Source organism: Protobothrops mucrosquamatus, unplaced genomic scaffold, assembly GCF_001527695.2.
Source record: "Protobothrops mucrosquamatus isolate PMUCROS unplaced genomic scaffold, P.Mucros_1.0 scaffold1109, whole genome shotgun sequence".
NCBI lineage: Eukaryota > Metazoa > Chordata > Lepidosauria > Squamata > Viperidae > Protobothrops > Protobothrops mucrosquamatus.
The window spans coordinates 111,513-119,135 of record NW_015387329.1 but is presented as its reverse complement, the minus strand read 5'-3'; the positions used below and the strand labels follow the sequence as shown (position 1 = coordinate 119,135).

Below are 7,623 nucleotides of genomic sequence, written 5' to 3'. Positions count from 1 at the left end.
AGTGGGAGTTATTCAAAAACAAATGAAGTCAGAATGATGACCTTTTTATACTACCCATCCTCCAAGAGTTGAAAGTAGAGTCCATAGGAGGAGTTTCCCTTCATTTTATTATCAAATCCTGAAAAATTTTGAAAAAAAAAACAGGAGGCTAAGTCAAATGACTGAAACAATTCAGTAATGTTTCCTAAAGCGTGGTCTTAGTGGTAGCAGCAGCAAATGCATCAATTATTTTCTAAAAAATAATAATGATAAACATCAACAAAAGTGCCAGTTGATATAGTGGTGAAGACACCAGGCTAGAAACCTGGAAATCACATGAATGTGTTGTAGTCCCGTCCTAGGCATAAAGCCAGCTAAATAAGCTTGAGCCAGACATCTTATTTCAGTCTGGGAAGAAGGCAAGGTTAAATGTTTTCCAGCAACACTCCTTGAGAAGAATTCTTTGCGTGTTATATCGTGACCACATCACTAATGAAGTACTACAAAGATCAGATTTAGAACACCTATCAAGAACTGTGAATGAAGATCGAATGCAGCTTGTTGGTCGTATCTTACATATGCCTAAAGACTGGCATCCAAATATACTTCCTAGAACAGTGATGGCGAACCTATGGCACGCATGCCAGAGACGGTGCTCAGAGCCCTGTCTGTGGGCACACCTGCTGCTGCCACCAACTCGTGCAGGTCCATTAGGCCACCGCTGGCGCCCGGAGTAGCAGCCCCACCCAGCACAAAGGAGGTGAAGCAGCTGGCTAGCAAGCTCAAGTAGAAGTGGTAGAGCACACCCCCATGCGCTCGCTGGCCTCTGTGTGCAGGGGCTGCAGCTGCCCCTGCCTCACCTTGCCCCGCAGCAATGGCACCCCCGCCCTACCCCCTGCCTCACCCTGCAGGACGAGCCTCCTGCCCACCGCCCCACCAGAGACCCCCTGGATCTCCCCCAATCCCGCCCAGCCCCCACAGACGTCCTCCCATGAGCAATATCAAGGTGGCCATGTCCACCCCGGCCACGCCCACTCAGTCTGCCGTCACCACCGCAGTCACTCCCACCCAGTGGGCCACATCCCCTGCCCCCCCCAGGGCACCACAATGCTGATGCGGCCCTGGCACTTTGCGATAAATAATTGGGTTTTGGGTTGCGGTTTGGGCACTTGGTCTCTAAAAGGTTCGCCATCACTGTCCTAGAAGAAAAGAGAATACAAGGCCAGCTTTGTAAAGCTTGGCACCAAACACTTAAGGAAGATCTTAAGATTATTGATATCTTTTAGGATGATGCCAAAACACTTGATACCCAATGTGCTAGGAGAAGGAAGGAGGAGGAGGAGGAGAAAGAGAAGGAAGAAAGGAAGGAAGGAGGAGGGGAAGAAGAAGAAGAAGAAGAAGAAGAAGAAGAAGAAGAAGAAGAAGAAGAAGAAGAAGAAGAAGAAGAAGAAGAAGAAGAAGAAGAAGAAACTATAAAACTGCAGGTACTTGTGCCACCAGTCTACACTGACGCAAGGGCACAAAAAAATTAAAAACAATAAATATAACCTATACAAACAAAAGCTCCATAATTTTTAAGTTTAATAAACAGTGTTGTACAGGAATATTATATTTAGAATACTATAGTACTAGACAATACGTGTTCTACAATCCACACTTTCTTGCCTCCTCTTCTTGTCTTCCGCCTCTTTATGCCTCATTTTTAAAGAGAGTTCGTTTCTATGGACGGGAAAAAAAAAAAACAAAGCTGTGTTTTGTTTGTTTTTTTGTTAAATGAAACTGCAAAATAAGCCTACGCGCTCACCCACCCGCCTGTGCAAAACCCTCGGCCACGCCCGGCCTCCTGCACCCTCCTCGCCCCTGCCACTCTACGCCCTCGGCTCCTTCCCCTTCCCTGCAGCCTCCGCGGCGCGGCGGAAGCGGCTTCCTCCTGGAGTCAGGGATCCGAGCGAGCCGCTGCCGGGTTAGAGGAGGCGCGGAAGGCGGAGACTGGCCCGGAAAGGGCGAAGATGGCGGAGAAAGAGTGAGTCGAGCTCGGCGCTTCGCGGATGGGCTGCTGGCGCGGATGGGCTGCGGATGGGAAAAGGGAAGGAGAGGCAGCGAAAGGCGCGTAGGGGAAAGAAAGGGCGCGGCAGAAGTCGGGGAAGCGCCCGGCAGCCCCGGTGTCACTCGGGGAGGTAGCAGTTGGGATGGGTAGAAGGGTCGGCTTGCCCTGGTTCTCGGGAGGGGACGCCGGAGTAGGAGGAGGCCCGGGAATGCTAAGCCCGCTTGGGCAGACAGGCCGGCGTCATCCCGGAGAGTGAAATTACTGCTTGGCCTCACCAAAGTTGTTGGCAGCGCCGTTCGGAACTGGTTTTCCAAGGAGATTCAGGCGAGGTTTTTGCCCTCGGATCCCTTCTCGGTGCCTGATCGCTGGAAGTTACGGAGGGGAGGGCTCAAACGCCGTTTGTCTTCCTGATTTTTATTTTATTTTCATTCTTCGGCGCCTTTCCAGACGGAAGCCCCTTACTTGAAAGAAGGCAAGGACCATGATCTTAATTGCCTTTTCCCACTTGGATCTCACCAAGGCACGCATCTGCCTGATTTCTTTGGGTTAGGGTCCCCCAAATTGGGGGGGGGACTTTATTTCAGGAATGCAGTACAGGTAGTCCTCGAGTTACAACCACAATTGAGCCCAACATTGATGTTGCCAAGCGAAACCTTTGTTAAGTGAGTCTTGCCCCCATTTTACGACTTTTCTTGCCACAATTGTTAAGTGGTGGTTAAGTGAATTTGGTTTCCCTATTGACTTTGCTTGTCAGAAGCTTATCACGTAACCCCAGGACACTACAACCATCATAAATCACTTGCCAAGCATCTAGATTTTGATCATGTGACCATGGGGATGCTGCAGTAGTCAGAAGTGTGAAAAATAGTCATGTCACTTTTTTCAGTGTGTTGTAACTTTGAATGGTCACTAAAAGAACAGTTGTAAGTTAAGGACTACCTGTAGTCTAAGTTGCTCTTCGCTATACTGGTCCTTGTCTTTTTCTCCTTACTCCAAAATAATCAGTAAACACCTTTGGGGTGTATGAAATCTGTTAGGTTTTGTCACCTATTCTCTTGGAGACAAATCAATTGACTGCACTGATTTGAAAGGGTGCATGGAAGAAGGAAAGAGCTTAGGAATAGGAATAGCCATTTCTATACCTGTATAATTTTCTACCCGCTCATGGATAGGTGGAGAAAAAAACTGGTAAATGTTAGGATCAGTCTCTGTTAAACCTTAGGGTTGACTTATGTTCCCTGTAACAAGATAGAATGATTTCTTGTGTTTGTATTTCACTGTTAATCTGACGAGTTGTAATTGCTTTACAAAACCTTATAAATTGCTTCAGGGTCCTGGAGAGTTGGGATAGGACTGCAAGGGAAAGGAAAGAGGCAGCTATCAGGATTTCATTTGTGATTTAGAATAGAATAGAATTGGAAGGGACCTTGGAGGCCTTCTAGTCCAGCCCCCTGCTCAAGCAGGAGAACCTATACCATCCCAGACAAGTGACTGTCTAGTCTCTTCTTAAAAATCTCCAGTGTTGGAGCACCCATGATTTCTGAAGGCAAGCTGTTCCACTGGTTAATTGACCTCCCTGTTAGGAAGTTTCTCCTTAATTCCAGGTTGCTTCTCTCTTTGGTCAGTTTCCAACCATTGTTTCTTGTCCTGCCCTCTGGTGCTTTGGAGAATAGTTTGATGCCCTCTTCTTTGTGGCAGCCCCTCAAATACCGGAATACTGCTATCATGTCACTCCTGTTTCTTCTTTTCTTTAGACTAGCCAAACCCAAGTCATGCAGCCGTTCTTCATATGTTTTAGTCTCCAGGCCTTTGATCATTTTAGTTGCTCTTCTCTGAACTTTTTCCAAGGTCTGAACATCTTTTTTGTAGTATGGTGACCAAAATTGGTTGCAATATTCCAGGTGTGGTCTTACTAGAGTTTTATAAAGCGGTACTAATACTTCACGCAATCTTGATTCTATGCCTCTATTTATACAACCCAGGATTGTATTAGCTTTTTTGGCTGCTGCGGCACACTGCAGGCTCATGGTCAAGTGATCATCCACTAGGACTCCAAGATCCACCTCACAGTTGCTCTTTTTGAGCCAGGTCTCGCCTAATCTGTACTTAAACCTTTGATTTTTCCTGCCTAAATGTAAAACTTTGCTTTTCTCCACATTAAAACTCATTTTGTTGGATAGGGCCCATTGTTCGAGTTTGTCAAGATCTTTTTGGATCCTGAGCTTATCTTCTGGGGTGTTGGCTATTCCTGCCAGTTTAGTGTCATCTGCAAATTTGATGAGTTCCTCTTCTATTCCCTCATCTAAGTCATTAATTTATTTATTTATTATTTATTGTTTATATTTATATCCCGCCCTTCTCCTTGCGGACTCAGGGCGGCTAACAACCAGATAAAAATGCAAATCCCAAAACTACAGATTAAAACATAATTAAAAACAAATATTAATAATTGGTCTAATTTATTTAAAATTACTTTAAAACCCCCATTAAAAACTTTCCCCTAGGCCAGTCCTGCAAGCTGGAATAGCCATGTCTTAAGGGCGCGGCGGAAGGAAGGGAGATCAGGGATCACCCTGATCTCTGGGGGTACTGAGTACTGGGCCTAAGACGGAGCCTTGTGGTACCCCACTGCTTACTACTCTCCATGTGGATGTGATGCCATTGATACTGGACTGCTTCCATGTTGACCTACGTGCTAGAAGGGTAGAAACTAGAAGGCTGCTTTTTGCATTATAGTTTTTGCTTTTTTTAATTGTTCAGAAGTTTTGTTTGTTTCTAAAATTATTTTTATTGGTTTTTGAAGTAAAAAAAAATACTTTCCAAAATGAGTTTTTTCCTACCCTATATTTTTTTTAAAGGGACTTTTTTTCCATACATACTAGGATTCTGCCAGAAATCTCAGATGGACTGTGTTTCTTTACCCAGGGACTTCACTTCAATGGAAATGTCTTCTGGGCATGTGCAGACATGAATAAAAAGTCTGTCAAAACCTTTAAAATAGCTTTACTGCAGGGCTTAAGCATGGTAGTGCTTCATTTTATAGAAATGTCTGATGCCTTGTCAAAGACATAAAACAAAATGACTCTTTAAGCTTTGTTCATTGTGCTTCAGATATCATCTTTCAACTGTAACCATCTAAAGTTTTATCACCAATTATTTGGCCTTTTTATTTAACGGATAAAATGATTGAGAAACAAAAAACTAACTTTTCGACTAGTAGCACTTTAAAAACATGCACTATTAAATACCCTGTAGTATTAGAACTACAGCCAGATACGTAGTTGAAGCTGCCTTAGGATAAATTATCTGTATTTCCTAGACCTGAGGTGGATTTTGCACTGGCATTCTATTTTGTCATATTATGAACATGATAATTTAATGACTCGACTGTGGACGGTTATATAATAGGTCTGCTTTGCCTTCTCCTTTTACAGATAGATCTTACTTACAAATAGTCCTCACTTATCGACCACTCATTCAGTAACCATTCAAAATTACAACAGTGCTAAAAAAAATAACTTTAGGCCATTTTTCGACTATTTATGACCTTCAAAGCACACCCTCAGTCACGTGATTGCCATTGTCACTATGCATGCCCCTGTGCCTGATCTGTGATTTTCTTCGCCCCCTTGTAGAAAAGAGAGATTGGCGAGGAAGGGGTTGCAAGAAAGTGAGCTGTTTGCTCTTCTACACATTGAAAGCAGCAGCCTGAGTTATATAATATAGAATGCAAAACTGAATCAGTAACTTCATGCCTAATAACAGTGAAATAAAACATTATGGTTTAGTGTCATGTATGAATTTAGCCAAGGATATCTGTCATATCTATTCACCTGGGGTTTTGTTTTTGTGCTAAGAAATTAGGTTTTTTTTACCATTTGTGATATGATTGCAACTCATGCTACATTTGAGCATGTAATGTTCAGCATTGCAAAGTAAACCTTTATTCTAAACCATTTAAACTTTTTTAGTCCATTCGTTACATAAATATTTTCACAAGAGAGCTTTAAGTAATTCTATCAGCACAGTAGAATTCTTCTTTATCTTTGTGCAGTCAGCCAAACTTTGTGCAACATTAGTGCATTGCATAAGAATAGCAAATTAATGCTTATATGTATTAGCTAATAAACTTTTGGCAGTGTCAGAAATATCAAAATGGCATCTAATACATTTGAATAACTCCGTTGTGTCCTAATAATCAGCTAGGATAATTCTTTATATGGAAGCGAATCACGGTTGAATTTATCACATGGTGAACACCTGGAATTTGAAGTCTAGTACTTTGTTTTGTTTTTATATGAATTATTTTATAAGCCCATAACTACTGGTATTGCAAGCTGATTACAAAAGGAGTACCTATTATAATACAAGCAAAAAAATAATGTTACACCCAGATTTGAAGGTTGCCTGTGCCCACATTGGATCTTCAAGTTCAGTTAATTTTACAACCCATGTTTTTTTTTAAGTAAAGATGTAATCAGATGTACAAATGCAACAATTCTGAATAAGGATATTAACATAATAATTACAACACAGAAAGTATATAAAACCAGTTCATATAAAGGGTACCTGCTTCTGCATGTGAAAATTGAAAGTGACAATACCTGTTTTTAGCAAGCAGAACATTTCCAAATATGCAACTAAATTGAACTAATGGTTAGTAACTAGGGGAATTTTGCAGATCAAGATGCTTTCTGTTTGAAATGCTAAAAGTGGTAGGAATGGAGTCAGTCAGCACAAGTGACTGGGATGGTCTCTTGATGACAATTTATTTAGGTTTGTGAAGGTCAGATTCCAGCCTACATAAAGCATTGTCTGTTTTCTCAACAATCTATTTTTAGTTACCTCAGTAATTCCTTAGGAGTATTAACTTCTGTGTCAATTGTTAGATGGGCCGTAGTGATCATATTTCACATTTTCTTTTGTATTCCACTATCTGGAAGGAGCACATTAGTAATTTAAATGTTAACTGAGAAAGAAGATGCTGAATTTAAATGGGGTTAAATATTTTAAACATTACTTTTTAAAGCCTGGTAAATTAATTTGAAGATGAGAAGCAGAGATACTGTCTGAAGCCATATCCAGAGGCCTGTTCCTGTCTGGGACACTGGTATCAAGGATGTTCAGAGAAATATAAGACTTGTATTTTAGAGCACACACAGTGGAGTAAGTGTATGGGTACACTTGAATGTTTAAAAAAACACAAATCCCAGAACTCAACAACTATGCCCAGCAGTGTGACATGAAGTCATTAGAATGGTCTTAACTTGTCAGTGCTGTGCATATCTTGGTACCAAGGAAACAAATACTGCCTGGTAAGAGTTCAACATGGAATAATGCTTTGATTGATTAGTAGGTAATCAATTCTTGGCACTATACTACCATAAACTCTGACATACATAGGTGGCACCTTGCTCAATAGTAGTAACTGTGAGAGGGACCTCGGAGTCCTAGTGGACAATCACCTAAATATGAACCAGCAGTGTGCTGCAGCTGCCAAAAAGGCCAACACAGTGCTAGGCTGCATTAACAGAGGGATAGAATCAAGATCACGTGAAGTGTTAATACCACTTTACAATGCCTTGGTAAGGCCACAC

General features: G+C 42.0%; 1 protein-coding gene across 1 annotated transcript in view; it reads left to right on the top strand.

The window, feature by feature from the left end:
* The first annotated feature begins 1,923 nt into the window (after positions 1-1,923).
* INSIG2 (insulin induced gene 2) overlaps positions 1,924-7,623 on the top strand; it is a 23,976-nt gene continuing 18,276 nt past the window's right edge. The window contains exon 1 of the mRNA XM_015820282.1: positions 1,924-2,002. The gene's annotated coding sequence lies outside the window, so the exon portion shown is untranslated. The remainder of the gene's footprint in view (positions 2,003-7,623) is intronic.